Source organism: Chrysemys picta, chromosome 9 (assembly GCF_011386835.1).
Source record: "Chrysemys picta bellii isolate R12L10 chromosome 9, ASM1138683v2, whole genome shotgun sequence".
Lineage (NCBI taxonomy): Eukaryota > Metazoa > Chordata > Testudines > Emydidae > Chrysemys > Chrysemys picta.
The window spans coordinates 74,136,206-74,153,075 of NC_088799.1; the positions used below are offsets into that span (position 1 = coordinate 74,136,206).

The following is a 16,870-nucleotide window of genomic DNA, read 5'->3' on the forward strand; positions in this document are numbered from 1 at the left end:
TGTTGGGGCCGAGGGATTTGGAGTTTAGGAGAGGGTTCCAGGCTGGGGCTTACCTCAGGTGGATCTTGGGAAGCGGCAACATTTCCTTCCAGATCCTAGGCGGAGGCAGTGCCAGGAGCCAGTTCCCAGCCAATGAGAGCTGTGGAGACAACGCTCAGGGTTGGGGCAGCATGTGAAGCCCCCATGACCGCCCCTACGCCTAGGATCCAGAGGGACGTGCTGGCTGCTTCCTGGGAGCTGCGCTGGCACCCTGCCTGCTCGCTGCAGGCGGCCAACCAGACTTTTAATGGCCCAGTGAGCGGTGCTGACCAGAGCCGCCAGTGTCCCTTTTTGACCAGGCAAACCTAACGTGCCCCTTTTACCTTCTTCCCTGCCATGCACCCCTCTTTGTCCCCTTATCTTTCCATTTAGTTTATCCGCTTCTAACAACCCCTGCCCCCCAAAAAATCAGAGCACTAACATGATGTTTGCCACCATCACACTGTTCACTCTGCTTAGATGTTGTATCCTTTCCCCACCTTGTGTCTGTCTTGTCTGGTTAGACTGTAAGCTATTCAGGGCAGGAACTGTCTGCTACTGTGTTTCTACAGTACATAGCACAATGGGGGCCCACTCTTGGCTGATCTTTAGGCACTACCCTAATAAACATGATTCATAATAATGATGGAAGGATCTAGTCCTTAAGCCCTGACCCTGCAGTTCATTGTGGACAGGTGTATAGCTGTGCCTGCGTGGAGTCCCAGTGACTTCAGGGGTGCTTTGTATGGATACAACCTTTAGAATGGTAGGTTCAGGGCCTTACAAAGCAAGGTCTTCTGTGTTTGAACTTATAGTTGTTTTTAAAACCCTTAGCGCACTATTGGGCATCTGAGTAATATGCATATGTATATTGAGAATTCAGTAATTCTAGGAATATGATTACATCCAGTAGTCCAGTGTTATTGCTGACACTGACATACAGGTACTGTAGGAATAAATGATGTGTATAAGTGCCCATCAGTGATAGGGTGGGTATACCTTGCCAAGGAATTGGCAGAGAGAGAGTTAACGTTTTCTTTCGTTTTGAGTAAGGAAAATGCCACAGCTGCCTGCCATAACTGCAGTGATTGTCAGTGTACCAGAGCTGGACCAGCTGTGATAGATTAAGTCATTTCCCTAGTACACTAGCCCTAGTGCTTGGGGGAGCTGAGGCTGCCTGGCATTGAGAAGTAGAATCTCCTTGAAGTAAGTAAGCTACATTAGCTGCAGATGGTTTATTTCAGGGGGTGGCTATAAGCACAGGAAGCTGCCCTTTCTTGATTAAATTCATTTGGAAACCAGGCTGAATTAAGCCTTTAGTTCTCAGTTTAAATCACTGACTAGAAAATGTTTGACCGTGCACTAAAATGCCTGGCCAAATCAGTCAACTGGACTTTCGGACTTGTTGGTATTTGTCCCCTAACTAACTATGCCTTTCTTGATTTATTGCACCCCATGCTCTTTGGATACCTTGAACTTCTGTAAGCAGGTGAGTATTCTCAACATCTCAGAGTAAGACACTTAGTTGACTTTAAAGAAGAGGTTCTTAAAATCTGTTTTCTTTGTGGTGGTGGGATTCATGGTGAGAAAAAGTGTATTATTACAATATTTCCTCCCCTCTTATAAATGCAATAAGCAAATAACCTTTGAAGATTAAAAAAACAAGTGTTTGCTTTGACCACCTTTAGCTGCTGTAGGTCATATGATATATCTTCAATAATTCATTTTAATTAAATGTTCTGTCCCAGGATTTCATTGTGTGTTTATGAAAAAGGTATGGGGAAGCCAGTGCCAAATAAATACTGCTGGACTTCACTTATCTTATAAGCCCTTTCTCACAGATTCCTCTGGGTATTTTTCCCCTCTGTAAAATTGCATTCTGTATGCTAGAGCAGAGCTCATTGTTTTTTCTGTCTGACTCAATTTCATCAGCTTGGATTGCAGACCTTTTACCCACATAATAAATAGCTGCATGTGTCAGAAAAGGTTTTCCCATATTAATACAGTGTATACTTTATATGGAAATTACCATAAAAAGAAAGTTTTGTTTAAGAATGCAAAAAGTCCTACAAAGTTATAAATGTCATGTTTGTGATTCAAATGATTCACAGGTCAAGAACCTTTTGAATCAATCTCTGTTGTGGAACTTGGTAGCCACTAGGCAGATATAATAAAAGGGTGAATTACACTTATGCTACTTATACCAATGTAACAGTTATTTTCCTTACATCAGCCTCACAAAATTGTACTTGATTGGTTTTTTTTTTTTTGGATTGGTAAATGAAATATCTTAATTTTTCTCAATCTTTTGATGGAAGGGTGAGCAAATCTATTTTTTTTTTTTTTTTGCTAAGCTACTGAGAATAGTTTTCATAACTTTTTTTGCAAGTCTTCTGTACAGTGGCATAAAAATAAATTAGTAGTAGTATTTTAAAGAAGGACACAACTTCTTCCTTGCTTTTTAAATCCCAGTCTGTGCTAAGCAGCATCAGACTAAGGGTACGTCTATACTTACCTCCGGGTCCAGCGGTAAGCAATCGATCTTCTGGGATCGATCCCGGAAGTGCTCGCTGTCGACGCCGGTACTCCTGCTCCACGAGAGGAGTACGTGGAGTTGATGGGGGAGCCTGCCTGCCGCGTGTGGACCCACGGTAAGTTCGAACTAAGATACTTCGACTTCAGCTACGTTATTCACGTAGCTGAAGTTGCGAATCTTAGTTCGAAGTTGGGGGTTAGTGTGGACCAGCCCTAGGGCATGACAATGGAAACTTTATAACAAAAATTATCTGGTGATAGTTATCTTTATCAGATTGCATATGTCTTGCATTTTAATTCTTTGACGTACTTAAATAGTGTTAAATTCATCACAATCTACAATCAATAGTTAATCTTCTATAATAAAAATTGATGGTTTGGTAACTACCTTAGTGTTTATTTGGCAACACTTTGCACTGCAATTCTATTGATGTAAGTTTGATTGCTATATATATTTTATATCTGTGCAAATGGAGATAAGATAGCTCAGGGGTTGACAATGAGAAATTGAGCCTTTGGCTTACTGGTCAAATGTCTAAATTAATCCTATCTTGGAATTAGCTAACAGTTGTTGTTGTGACAAACTGCCATCAGTTAATGACCTATATATCTTGGGCTTTAGATTTCTCTGGGGCTCACTCCTTACCTTTGCTAATAAAAGCCAATGTCCACAAGAAATCCTGAATCTTAAACTGGAGCTTTAATTGTAAGGAATCAAAATATCATGAACATGATAGATTAATAATCACGTTTCAGAGGGTTAGTTCAAGTTGAACTTACTCTCCATCAGCCTCTCAGAGCTGTGACACCATTAAAACTACCACTGTACCATTTTGACTTTACCGATCCAGTAGCCTAGGATTTATTAGCATGCTTACTATTCTTGCCATTCTCACATCTTCCGTAAAATTAAACTCCTTGCCGCTGTTGGGTTGATTTGTAAGCCTTAAGCATAAAAGGCCTTATATTTATTTTTGTATTTGGTATTCCACAGTGGTTCATTACAACAGACTTTCAAACTTGGGTCTGTGTTCCTTGCTCATTACTGGCAGGAACTCCTGGAAAGCATTGGTATCTGAGTGCCTGAAATTGTGGGCTGATAACTACCCCTATTATGAGCAGGTGTGACTGACCCCTGATCAGGAGTAGCAACCTTAGCACTTGTTGACTGTCATTAGTTCCTTTTTTGCTGATGCAGTTAGAGGAAGTGCCCTATACTGCATCTTTTGTAGCAATCATTGGAATCATTTTAAATTCAAATCCTGTGGTGAACTTGATTTTTGATTGTTGATTTAAACTAAATTTTCCTGCCTCTTAGTATGTCAGTTTGGAGGGAGAAAGGACTGGGATTTGTGCTGTATAAGGTGATTGGTGCCTCATGTGGCTCCAGGTTACTTTTCTCTCTCTTCTGTTTCCTTTCAGTTCTGCATCTCACAGTTCTCCCCCATCCTCCTTCTTCCTTTTTTTTTTTTAACTCAAGCTCAAATTCTGTCTCAAATTGACCTTTCTCTTCACAAAGCCCTTTGTTTGACTATGTGTGGTATATGCAGTTGGTATATATTCTTCCAATGAGGGTGCTATGCTACCACCAACACTTCAAGATTGTACTTCTGAGGCATAAATGGAATGGTGAAGCAAAACTTTAGACTTTGAAGTTTCCAGTGTCCCACTCTGGGTTGCCAACTCTCTAATTGCATAAAACTGAATGCCCTTGCCCTGCCCCTTCCTCAGGCCCCACCACTGCCCCACCACCTTCTCTGAGGCCCCACCCCCACTCGTTCCATCCTTCCATCACTCACCCTCCCCTACCCTCACTAACTTTCACCAGGCTGGGGCCGGGGGATGGAGTGTCAGAGAGGGCTGAGGGCTCTGGTTGGGGGTATGGGCTCTGGGATGGGGCCAGAGATGAAAGCTTTAGGGTGCAGGAGAGGGCTGTGGGCTGGGGCACAGGGAGGTGAGGGCTTTGGCTGGGGTATGGGCTCTGGTGTGGGCCTGGGGATGAGAACTTTGGAGTGCAGGAGGGGGCTCAGGGCTATGGGTGTGTGGGGGTTGCAGGCTTTGGGAGGGAGTTTAGGTGCAGGAGGGGACTCCAGGCTGGTGCAGGGGTTTGGAATGTGGGAGGGGGCCTGGGGTGCAAGGTCCTGGCGTCACTTACTGCAGCTGCCAGGAAGTGGCCACCAGGTCCCTGCAGCCCCTAGGTGCATGGGCAGCCAGGGAGGCTCTGTGTGTGGCCCTCCCACCCATAGGTGCCACCCCCGCAGCTCCCATTGGGTGCGGTTCCTGCGCAATGGGAGCTGCAGAGCCGGTGCTGGGGGCGGGGGAAGCGCAAGGAACCTCCCTGGCTGCCCATGGACTTAGGGGCTGTAAGGACCTGGCAGCCACTTCTAGGAGCCAGGGCAGGCAGGGAGCCTGCCTTAGCCGCAGGTCCCCACTGTGCTGCCGACTGGACTTTTAACGGCCTGGTTGGCAGTGCCAACCAGACAAACCAGGGTCCATTTTTGACTGGGCGTTCCAATTGAAAACCAGGCGCCTTCCAACCCTGCTGGTACCAGCCATGAGAACATGACTTTGAGAAGAAACATTGCTGTGACATCTCCCTTTTCACCTTCCCCATCATATCCAGCACTAAAAGGAAGTCCTACCAGGCATAGTTGCCCCTTGTCCTGCTTCTGAACATGTAATACTAGGAGCAGGAACTAGAAGAGCAACTGTGTAGCAACTACAATTGGTCATAACATTTTTGACTAAATGAAGTTGTATGTAAATATGCTGTTTCTTCAAAGCTGGAGACATATCAGTGTCAATAAAGTTTTCATCTGGAAGGTTAGGGAAGGGTAGAGAGACCCGATGACACTCTCACTTAGGGCACTGACTTAGGAGGTGCAGGTTCATCTCCCTGCTCTGCCTGATTCAGAGCACAGTTCTTCATCCTAGCCCACTCTGGGTCTCCCATATTGCAGGCCAGTGCCACCATGTTTATGCCTTCAGGTTTTGATGCAAGAATGCATATTATGACACAACTTTGTTTTCACAAAAATGTTCAAAACGTTCTGGTTTCGTTCCAATACAAAACAAAACTGACTTTAAATAGTTACCAGTCATGAATGGAAAGTTAGTCCTCTGGTTAGCTCCAATGTCAACCTCCCTTTGGTACTGCCTCTGTGCATCCCGTACTAAGAGGAAATGCCTGCACTGATATCTCCTACAAAAAACCCTTCCTCTCTCTCTTTCTTGGTCAGGAGGAAGTTCCCTCTATATAAAAATGACTACTGTTAAATGCCTTGTCAGGATACTGAGTTCTCTACGCAGAAATGTGACTGGTGGGGAGAGAGAACATAACACAGAGGAGGCCAGCCAGTAGAAGCATCTGTCAAAAATGTGGGAAGAAGGGAGACACAGAATGTCAGTCAACACAAAGGAATTGAGGAGATCTATCTGTTTCCCATATCTGTGTTCAAAGACAATATTTATAAACAGGCTTGGGCTTTAGATCTCAAGATTTGCAATACTTTTATTAAATTTTAAACTGATTTGGGGAAGAGGCAATTGATTTGTAAAGAGACTTTTTTTGCTTGCTTCTTGAGGAGAATTCTGAGTTCCAGTAACACAAAAGTACATTTTGGAGCTGGAATTGGTTGTGTGAATCAATATGTTTCACAAAACAACTGACTTTTAAAAAAGCAAGGCTGTCTGTGGCAAATACCAACAGCATAGGATTACTGTTTGCCATGTTAAAAACTGAAATTGGAGAGCCACCCTGTATCACTTAGTTGATAGTATAAACATAATATTGTTTGGTAAAAGGGTAAAGGAGCACACTCTTCTTATGCAATAAATTGGGTACATTTTATGCTTTCTACAATAAAATATAGGAGATGCTTTGACAGTATTGACTATTACTGCATTGTGGTAAAAGGAAACCAAAAGATAACAGAGTCAAGGGCACTCTTATTTGGAACTTGCATCATTCAGTAAGTTTGGAGAAACATTTTCTGATTCTCCCTTGTTTGTATTTTTCTTAAAGGAGAGTTACGTTACTCTAAAAAGTTGAAAATGAATTTCTCTCCCTGTTGGACTACTTTGTCTGTTGTTCCTTACCAATTCTATTATTATGAAGTCACTCTAGGTCAGATTGCTTGGTCTCTGGCCGACTTGCTTTCACAATACATTACCATCTAGACTCACTTTTTATCATGAGTTCGAGTTTGTCCTTTTAAGTTACAGTAAATGTCTTAGGTTGACAATGGCAAACTCTCTTGTCCTCCTCCATGCCTTAAGGGTTATGGGATATTTCTAGTCAGTGAAGATGCTTTACCTCTGTGGTGTTATTTGAACAATAAACCTTTCTGAATGCAGTAGTTTCCCATTAGAGCATCAATGCTATAATTAGTCTTCTCTGAAGTCCAACAGCTTTTTATCACTAAGAGCAGAACTGTGCTATAGTGTATGTATAACATTTGGAGAAGAGAAAATTTATCACTTAATTCTAATTATTAACTGTTTCATGACAATAAAGTTACATGTCACACCTATCTACTCCACAAAACTGTGGATACATTCAAATATTGGTTGAAAAATTGATGGTTTGTGTCATAGGGGCTAGAAACTACATCCCCCTCAACAAGGGTGGAATATATTATCTATTGGTGTGGAAATGGTGATATATAACTGCTGTGGCCAACAAGTCATGCACTTAACATATGGATCTTAAAGCATGCATCTTTTGTAATGAAAACATTTCTGAGAATAAGAATTCTAGGTAAAAAAAATTCTGTACTTCCTGAAAAAAACAGCTAGTTTTGTTTGACAATTATAATGTTTTAATACTTACAAAGTTCAAATGCAAATGTAATATCCTTTCAGTACTGTGAACATCCTTTCAGATTATTGAATAGTATGGAATTTAAAACCTTGAAGTTTCTGTACATGTGATGCCAAACAGCATGAGACAAAAATTTGACAATATATTCTTCAGATTACCTTAGTGATTTATTTTCCCTATTATGCCTCTGACCTGGGTATAGACCAGCTTTTAAATACAATGGTAATAGGTATTGAGAATCTATTACTCTGCCGGTAGTTAGGTAGGAAGATATAGGACCTGGAGTAAAAATACTTCCTCATTTAACTCACTTCATTGTTTTGACTGACCCAAAAGGTGCTATAGCATGCTCCTTCAGTCTATCTTTCTTCAGCTTACTTGCTCTGTGTCATTGTTAAGGATATAACCCTCTAACTTCCTGTAAGCAAATAAATTTCAGAAAGCCTGAAAGAAGAGTATAGCACCATTCAGTTTATCATCGTGTTTCATTTAGAATAGCTGCAACTAAACATAAGAAATATTTATAAAGGTCTAGGATTATTCTTGCTGGCCTTTTACACTCATTTTCTGTAAAACTAAAGTGATTATACTTGCTTTCAAGGGTCTGTGGATTAATTCATGTTTGTACAGTCCTTTAAAGACATAAAGAACTTTACAGTATAAGTACTAAATATAGTTTATACTAGATTAATCTGTGCCACCATTTAAACTTTCCTTTATACCCTGAGCTCCCTCATCTAATATCTATTTCTACTTGATATTTTTGACTAGAGTAATTTTAAAATTAGTCTGAACAAAGCTCTTGAGATATAATGCCGGAACACGACGAACATGCAGTTACAGAACTTAGACTAGATGATCTGATTGGTCTCTTCGGTTTTTAATTTTTATGATTCTTGAGTCTGAGATTGAAATCTTGACACTTTAAAATTCTATCTGTACTATAAGGGATTTTTTTTTATCCAGAAGGATGAATTCCATTGAAACCTCTGTAGAAAAGGCCCATTTTTTTTCTATAGGACAGGTAGAATCAAAAGGATTCAAGTCTGTGTATCTTTACTTCAGCATTCATTCATTTCCTCCTAGCTCAATAATCATTGCTATCTCCTTCCTCTGACATTTAAAATTACTCCATTCCAACAGCTTTCCCTGTGCTCTTACTTTCACTATGAACATGGCCTCTTGCTTGGAATACAATAGCTTTTGTGAGTGCTCACCCACTAAATTCAGACTCTGTGGAATAATTTGTTTGGCACCTTTCCACATTCTTCTTTCAACGTCTCCAAGATTGACCATCTTTCTTAGTTGATTTTTTTTCTCTTCACTTCAATACTCTTAGCTATCCCAATTTTCTTGACAGTGCTATCCAAATCTCTAACAGCTTTAATAATAATTTTTTATTTTTTTTGGTAAATAAAATATATATGACTAATGTAAAAACTGAAGAATTTATGTTATAATTATTTTCCTTAAACTGGCTATAATATGGCTTGATAGAGTAAAATAAAAATGTTAAATATTTTAATAAGGTAAAAACAAAATTATAAAGTAATTAGAGAGTCCCACACCGGTGTAGTAGTGGGACCACATGGTTCTCTTTCCAGAATTGGGGCATAAGTAATTTGCATAGGAAATTGGCTGCTGCTTTTGCGGAGTTACTTTCACCAAGTATTTAACATCAGGTCAGTTTTACCTAGTGAAGCTTTTTACATGTTTTCAGGGTATGCGTAACAGGGTGTAAAATGTTAGCCATATATTTGAGGGGAATTTTGAATTAATTTAATAAAAAATTATGCATTCTCTTTCACATGCCAGGAAATCTGCATTAAGTTCACATCTCTATTAATTACCAAGTTGTTAATATTTTGTATCTCCAACAAAACTAGTGTTGCTCAATTTCTTTCTCATACTGAACAATTTCATCTACATTGTTTGTGTTGCTAAACATTGCTTATTTTAGGCCACTGTCAAAATATATGTATGATAGTACCCTGAAAAACATGGCATTCCCAGGACACTCCAGAACAGTGCCGAGTTTACAATGGTTCCAGTGACTCCATGCTCAGAAGGGGCCCCGGCCTGCTCTGCTTTCACTGTGCCCCAAGTCCCCCCTGGCTCCCCTTGCCCACCACTTGCTCCTCTCGGCCTGCCCACTGGCTGGCCGAGGGCTCCTCTCCGCTTCCTGGCCCCATCCCCATGCTCCTCTCAGCCCCCTGGCCGGACCCCAGTGCACCTCTGGCTCAGGGCAGTCTCTGCTTCCCACCACCTGAGGGGGGCCCCCCGTGTCTCCCCGGAGCTGAGCCACCTGGGACTGGTGCAGAAGCCTGGCCAGTCTCAGCCAGGTGGAGGGGGAGACAGTGTCTTGGCTGGGCCCCTCCAGGCAAGTGCATCTTGAGGGATCCCGGCCGGGGCAGGTCCTGGCCTGGCTGATCACGCCACTCCCGAGGGGCCAGAGCAATTCCCGGCCCTGGGACCAGCCCTGGCTGTGCTGCTGGCTCAGCCTGGCAGACACAGTCGCCTTCCAGCAGGGCTGGTGAGTGCGGCCAGGAGGCAGGGTTTGGGGGAGTGGGTCTGTGGGGTGTATGAGGGGGGAGCTGGGCTGTGAAGGGGCAGGGAAGATCTGTGTATGTTGGGGCACTAGGGAGTGGGGGTTTTGTGGGGGGTGCTGGGCAGCTGTGGTGGGGCAGTGGGCAGGGCTGGTGTTGTGCAGGGCACTGTGCATTTGTGGGTGGGTCTGTGGGGGTGCTGAGCATAGTTGGTCTGAGGGGCCTCTGGCCTAGGGAGTCGGGGGTGTTGGGTGGGGGGGCTGTGTGGCGTGGCATGGACCCACCCCGGAGGGGAAGGGGCATGCTGGCAGTACAAGGCCGGGCAGGCCACTGTGTGTCTGACAACTGCTGGTTTGTAAATAGTGCCCTCACATTCGGTGGAGAAGGGCTGCCCCTGCCATGCCATGCCCCATTGCCTCTGGCTGGCCCCTCACTCTGGGGACTGACCTCCCTGTACCATGCTCCATTACCTCCATGGGGGCCCACAGAAGGTTAATCCGTCCCTGCTCCTGAAATGTCTGTATTTACATTATGAAGTTTTACTAGAACAAGGTATAAGCCCCCAATCATGCAAAGATTTTGGCATGTACCCAACTTGGTGCACTATGAGTAGTTCCATTAAGTTAAGCGTGCATGTGAGTCTTTTCAGGACTGTGGGCTAAATCATGAACAAGATAAGGCCCATCCTTCAGTCATATCCAAATGGCTGGACTCTTGTGGCTGTGTGGAGCCTCTTTGAAGTCAGCAAGGCTCTGGCCACAGATGCAGGAGTCTGCCTGAAGAGATCTAATTGCAAGACCATGGCCTAAGCATGCTTACATGGGGAAAATTGTTGCATTTTTATTTAATGAAAGCACAGAATTTGAGTTTTCTGCACAGGGAAATTATAGTCCTACTCAATGCTCCCATGATATTACAGAGACTGTTCCATGTCAGTGTGTTTTGTAGAACATTATAAGCAGTAGTTAACCACTTAGCATGTGTCATCATTGGCTAGTAGAGATAGATTTGACACACAGTTTCTATTATTTTATTTAACTCCATCTGGATATAGATGAAAATACAAGCCGGTCCATCTGAAGGTATAAAAATATCAGTAAATAGTGGAATTAGAGAGCTAAACTTCACAGTGCAATAACAAAGCTTACAAGCTCTTCTCCTGAAAGTACTTATGCATGTGCTTAACTTTAAGCACATAAGTAGTCCTGTTGATCTCAGTGGGACAATATGCATGCTTACAGTTAAGCATGTGCCTAAGCGGCTGCAGATTTAAGTCTTAGATTGTTTAAAGTCAACCTTCCCATTTTGTATGGTAAAGTTACTCCTTTTTTTCCCCTCAAACGAAAGTCACATTTCATTGCTAAGGCATTTATGAATGTACGTAGTGCCATTTGAAAAACAAACAGATGGTATATTGGTGGTATATTTATTTTGAGAGGAGTTGCCCTACCAAATAAAAATGAAGAAAGATGGACCCATGTTGTTTTAGATCCCTTCTCGTTTTCTGCAAAAAGGTCCTGACCCACTGAATTAAATGAAAAGATGCCTATTAACCTCAGTGGTCATTGTGTCAGACCTCAATGATTTATATTTTAACTATTGCATAAATTGATTAATTTGCCATTACCTACCTTCTTAACAATGTGTTAAGAAATTCCTGACAAATTAAAAGGTTCATTATTTCACAGAATCCAATTTATCATTAAACACTTCCCTCCTAAAATGTTATCAAAATACACTCTTTTAAAAATGTTTATGCTGTCACGATTGTTTCGTGATTGCGAAGATGGTGTCGCCAGGAGGGCTTTGGCTTCCTAGACCACGGGATGCTATTTGAGGAAGGACTGCTAGGCAGAGATGGCGTTCACCTTTTGAGGAGAGGAAAGACCCTATTCAGACACAGACTGGCTAACCTAGTGAGGAGGGCTTTAAACTAGGTTCGACGGGGACAGGTGAGCAAAGCCCACAGGTAAGTGGGGAACATGGAGACCGGGGAGATGGGTCGGAAACAAGAGGCAGTGTGGGCTATACTGGCAGAGAGAAAGGAGAGTCAGGACAAAACTGGGAGGAAAGATCAAACCAGTATCTTAGATGCCTATATACAAATGCGAGAAGTATGGGGAATAAGCAGGAAGAACTGGAAGTGCTAATAAATAAATACAACTAATAGAGGAGGTATCTGAGCCTCTAGCTATTATCTTTGGAAAGTCATGGGAGACGGGAGAGATTCCAGAAGACTGGAAAAGGGCAAATATAATGCCCATCTATAAAAAGGGAAATAAAAACAACCCAGGTAACTACAGACCAGTTAGTTTAACTTCTGTGCCAGGGAAGATAATGGAGCAAGTAATTAAGGAAATCATCTGCAAACACTTGGAAGGTGGTAAGGTGATAGGGAACAGCCAGCATGGATTTGTGAAGAACAAATCATGTCAAACCAATCTGATAGCTTTCTTTGATAGAATAACGAGCCTTGTGGATAAGGGTGAAGCGGTGGATGTGGTATACCTAGACTTTAGTAAGGCATTTGATACGGTCTCGCATGATATTCTTATCGATAAACTAGGCAAATACAAATTAGATGGGGCTACTATAAGGTGGGTGCATAACTGGCTGGATAACCGTACTCAGAGAGTTGTTATTAATGGTTCCCAATCCTGCTGGAAAGGCGTAACGAGTGGGGTTCCGCAGGGGTCTGTTTTGGGACCGGCTCTGTTCAATATCTTCATCAACGACTTAGATATTGGCATAGAAAGTACGCTTATTAAGTTTGCGGATGATACCAAACTGGGAGGGATTGCAACTACTTTGGAGGACAGGGTCATAATTCAAAATGATCTGGACAAATTGGAGAAATGGTCTGAGTTAAACAGGATGAAGTTTAACAAAGACAAATGCAAAGTGCTCCACTTAGGAAGGAAAAATCAATTTCACACATACAGAATGGGAAAAGACTGTCTAGGAAGGAGTACGGCAGAAAGGGATCTAGGGGTTATAGTGGACCACAAGCTAAATATGAGTCAACAGTGTGATGCTGTTGCAAAAAAAGCAAACATGATTCTGGGATGCATTAGCAGGTGTGTTGTGAGCAAGACACGAGAAGTCATTCTTCCGCTCTACTCTGCTCTGGTTAGTCCTCAGCTGGAGTATTGTGTCCAGTTCTGGGCGCCGCATTTTAAAAAAGATGTGGAGAAATTGGAAAGGGTCCAAAGAAGAGCAACAAGAATGATTAAAGGTCTTGAGAACATGACCTATGAAGGAAGGCTGAAAGAACTGGGTTTGTTTAGTTTGGAGAAGAGAAGACTGAGAGGGGACATGATAGCAGTTTTCAGGTATCTAAAAGGGTGTCATGAGGAGGAGGGAGAGAACTTGTTCACCTTAGCCTCTAAGGATAGAACCAGAAACAATGGGTTTAAACTGCAGCAAGGGAGGTCTAGGTTGGACATTAGGAAAAAGTTCCTAACTGTCAGGGTGGTTAAACACTGGAACAAATTGCCTAGGGAGGTTGTGGAATCTCCGTCTCTGGAGATATTTAAGAGTAGGTTAGATAAATGTCTATCAGGGATGGTCTAGACAGTATTTGGTCCTGCCATGCGGGCAGGGGACTGGACTCGATGACCTCTCGAGGTCCCTTCCAGTCCTATAATCTATGATTCTATGATTCTATGATTGTTTTGAATTTTTAATCATATCGAAACATGGTCCATAGGGCGAACTGAAGTAAAACCTAAGAAGCCTTACTTAACGGTGTAGGATCTACGGTGGTGTATTTTACGTAAAGGGAAATAGAAAGTACATTCTTCATTGTTGGGATGTTTCTTCCTGAATGAATCTTTTAGGCTAAAATCAGTTCTGTATTGGTTTATGAGTTGTGATGGGTTTTTTTTATTTGCATGTGTGAGAAGCAGGGGCAGGAAGAGTCTGCTGCTGATGATTTATTTTATTTCCCATATTTTGAGGGGTGGGGGTGAAATTCTGCAAGAAAATATTTAAAATGCAAAAGTTACAGATCATCCATATCTAGTATGTATATAGTTGTTTTGTTTATCTATTTGTAACTATGCTATTGTGCAAATAATTAAGCTTAAAAGTTATTCTAGTGATTTAAACATCTTTAGCTATTGGAAAGCAAGCATTTTTGGTTTCCTCATTCATTTAATCTGAAAAATTCCATTTCTGCTTCCATATTACCTACGTTCTTGTGATTTTGTTTGTTATAGTTGTAGCATCTACATAGTGCTTTACAGTTTATTAGCATTATACAAACTTGGTCTCTGATCCTGGGATCTGATCTATCTGAATAAACCATAATGCATCTGCAGAGTATCACTAAAGTCAAATATGGCTTTTATTTTTTATAAACACACCTTGTAACTTTTTCTTCTCTTGCTGTTGTAAAATTACTTCCTGAATCTGAAATGTTGAATTAGCACTAACTTTTTGCTTAAAAACATTGATTTAGAAATTTCCCTTCTTATTTACCTGACCATATACTCCTCATTAATGTATCCACTGATAAATGTTATTTATCAAACAAAAACTCCTGGAAGTTCTCTAATCTTCTCACTCCACGTATCAGTAGAGTCCTATTCTTATCAGTATGTTTTCACTTTCTTACTCAATGCCCAACACCCAGTCAATCAGAACTACAGTTAGGAATCCTTAGCTTTTCTTGTTCTGGTATTTGTTTCATTTATCTGTATTGGAAAACACATTGTATTCTATTGTCTGTAGGAGCTAAAAGATGCCATTTTGCACTTTCTGATTCTCTATTAGAAGCTGTTGATAGTTCTCGGTAACTATCATTTGTTTTCTGTCCTTCACTGTTTGATTTCTTTACAAAAACAACTTATCTTGCATCTCTCCAGCTCATATTCTACAAACTGGAAATTAAGCTTTCATTTTTTTGCTATTCATAGAAGTTAGAGATGGGAAAGACCAGTGGGCCATCGAGTCCAGCTCTCAGTCAATGTTGGCTTGTTCCCGACGTTATATTCTCAATTGTTTTCTCTAGCAAAATTTTAAATGAAGTGGTAGAGCTTCCAATTTCCTGATGGAAGTCTTCCATATGCATCCCACTATTAGAAAATATTTCCTGAAATTCAGCTTAAATTTTTTTGTGCGTCACTTCCTTCTATTATTCCTGTGAAGGCTCTACTATATCCATAGATTTGATCAAATACCTTCCTCACTTTTATTAAGAATTTTTAGCTCAAGGCAAAAATCAACTGTTGTGCTTTCTGTTCATCTATCCTTCACAGCTGATTTTCCACATTGCAATTGCAATGTCTCTACTACAGTAGGTTACCTGTCATGCAGAACATAATATACCTGTAGGTAGCAAACACATTTCCTACCTTCAGTTTAGCTAAATCAATGAAATTAGAACTCAAATCAAACTAGTTAAGACCAAATTCTTCTTTTTTTTGTGGCTATACTTTATGGCTATAGAATCCATTGCTTTAACTTATTTTATAAAATCTGTTCTTTCTGAAGTGTTTTGACACAAACTCCTGAATTATTTGCTTTTTGAGTAATTGTAAGTAATATACACGCTCTTTTAGTTTTTCCTTAGTCAGGAAATGATACTCTCTGCCAGTACAGTTATTATGCCTGGTCTATTCTTGTTCACTCTTGTCAGAAAGCTGTTGGGTTTCAGCAGACATTTCCCAAGCCATAAATCATTCCAGATTTCTATTATTTCTTAATTACTTTGTATGGGATGCCTGTTTGCAGATATTGTACAGTGATTTACAGTTTCAAGTGAAGTTTTTGCTAGCTAGGCTATATAATGACAACCTAGTAAGTCTCAGTCATGCATTCTTGATTAGTTTAAGGTACAGCGCTCATTACTTATACAGTTCTAAGAAATTGTTTTATGTTGCTATGTACAAATATGAGTTAACAAAGGCTTAGTTCAGTAAGCATAATGTGTTGCTACATTTTTGCTTATCATAAGAGCAGAGTAAATAACGCAGTTTTTATTGATTCTCAGCAACATTATAACTGAACACAGTTTTTTCTAATTACTGCTTCTCATTTGTGAATCAGTATTGTATAGCTATAAAACTGAATGGACACGAGACATCTGTCCAGCTACAGATAAGATTTGGTATGGTTTGTTGCTGTTTTAATAAAAAGGAGAAAGTCAGATTGATAGCCTAGCATTTCAGCATTGGCTCCTGCTGCTTATGGAAAGACCTGAGATAAGTTGGAGGACAAATCTCCCATTCTCTGTACCAGCAGGGCTTAAAGAAACATTTAGGCAACACCTTTATATCCCTTCTGGCTGATCAAAAGATGGCAACCTTGGACTAAGAGATAATGACAATAATAAAATATTTAACAGTTCTCCAGCATCTTCCATCTAAGGATCTTGGAGGTCTTTACAAATACAATTAAGTTTTATAGCACTCCTGTGATAAAAGTAAGGTGATAATATCCCAGTTTTATAGCTGTGGCAATACTGATACATAGTTTATACATTTTTCTGACATATACATAGGGTTTTTCATTAGTGGAACACAAGTCTCCTGACTCCCAGTATTATGTTTCAACCACTGGGGCAATGCTGCATGTATGTGCATGTGTAGGCTACACTATATAACCATGATCTGAGGTCTGTACAAGGGTCTATTACCATTTCTAATGAATAGTGTATGTTGTCTACTTTTGATGACTCCTAATCATTATTTAGTCAGCTGGCTACACAATACAGTGAAGTGAGTGATGGAGAGGATGAGGGAGGGAAGGAAGAGATGGAGTTTCCAAACACTGTGGCCCTATCCTACTTTATCCCTTAGAGTATGGAACATGTTAGGGAAGAGACTATGTCTTCCTTGTGTTTTTACATTGCTTAACACAGTGAGGCTCGGTCATCAATCTTTGAATGATGATAAACAATGGTAAATAGTCATACTTTTAAACTATTACTTACAACATCTAGTTT

The 16,870-nt window shown here is 41.0% G+C and overlaps 1 long non-coding RNA gene across 1 annotated transcript in view; it reads left to right on the top strand.

Annotated features, from left to right (window-relative positions):
* Window positions 1-1,215: 1,215 nt before the first annotated feature.
* Window positions 1,216-16,870, top strand: part of LOC135973418 (uncharacterized) — a 58,669-nt gene continuing 43,014 nt past the window's right edge. Inside the window, exon 1 of the long non-coding RNA XR_010590247.1 lies at window positions 1,216-1,507. This is a non-coding gene — a long non-coding RNA (uncharacterized LOC135973418). The remainder of the gene's footprint in view (window positions 1,508-16,870) is intronic.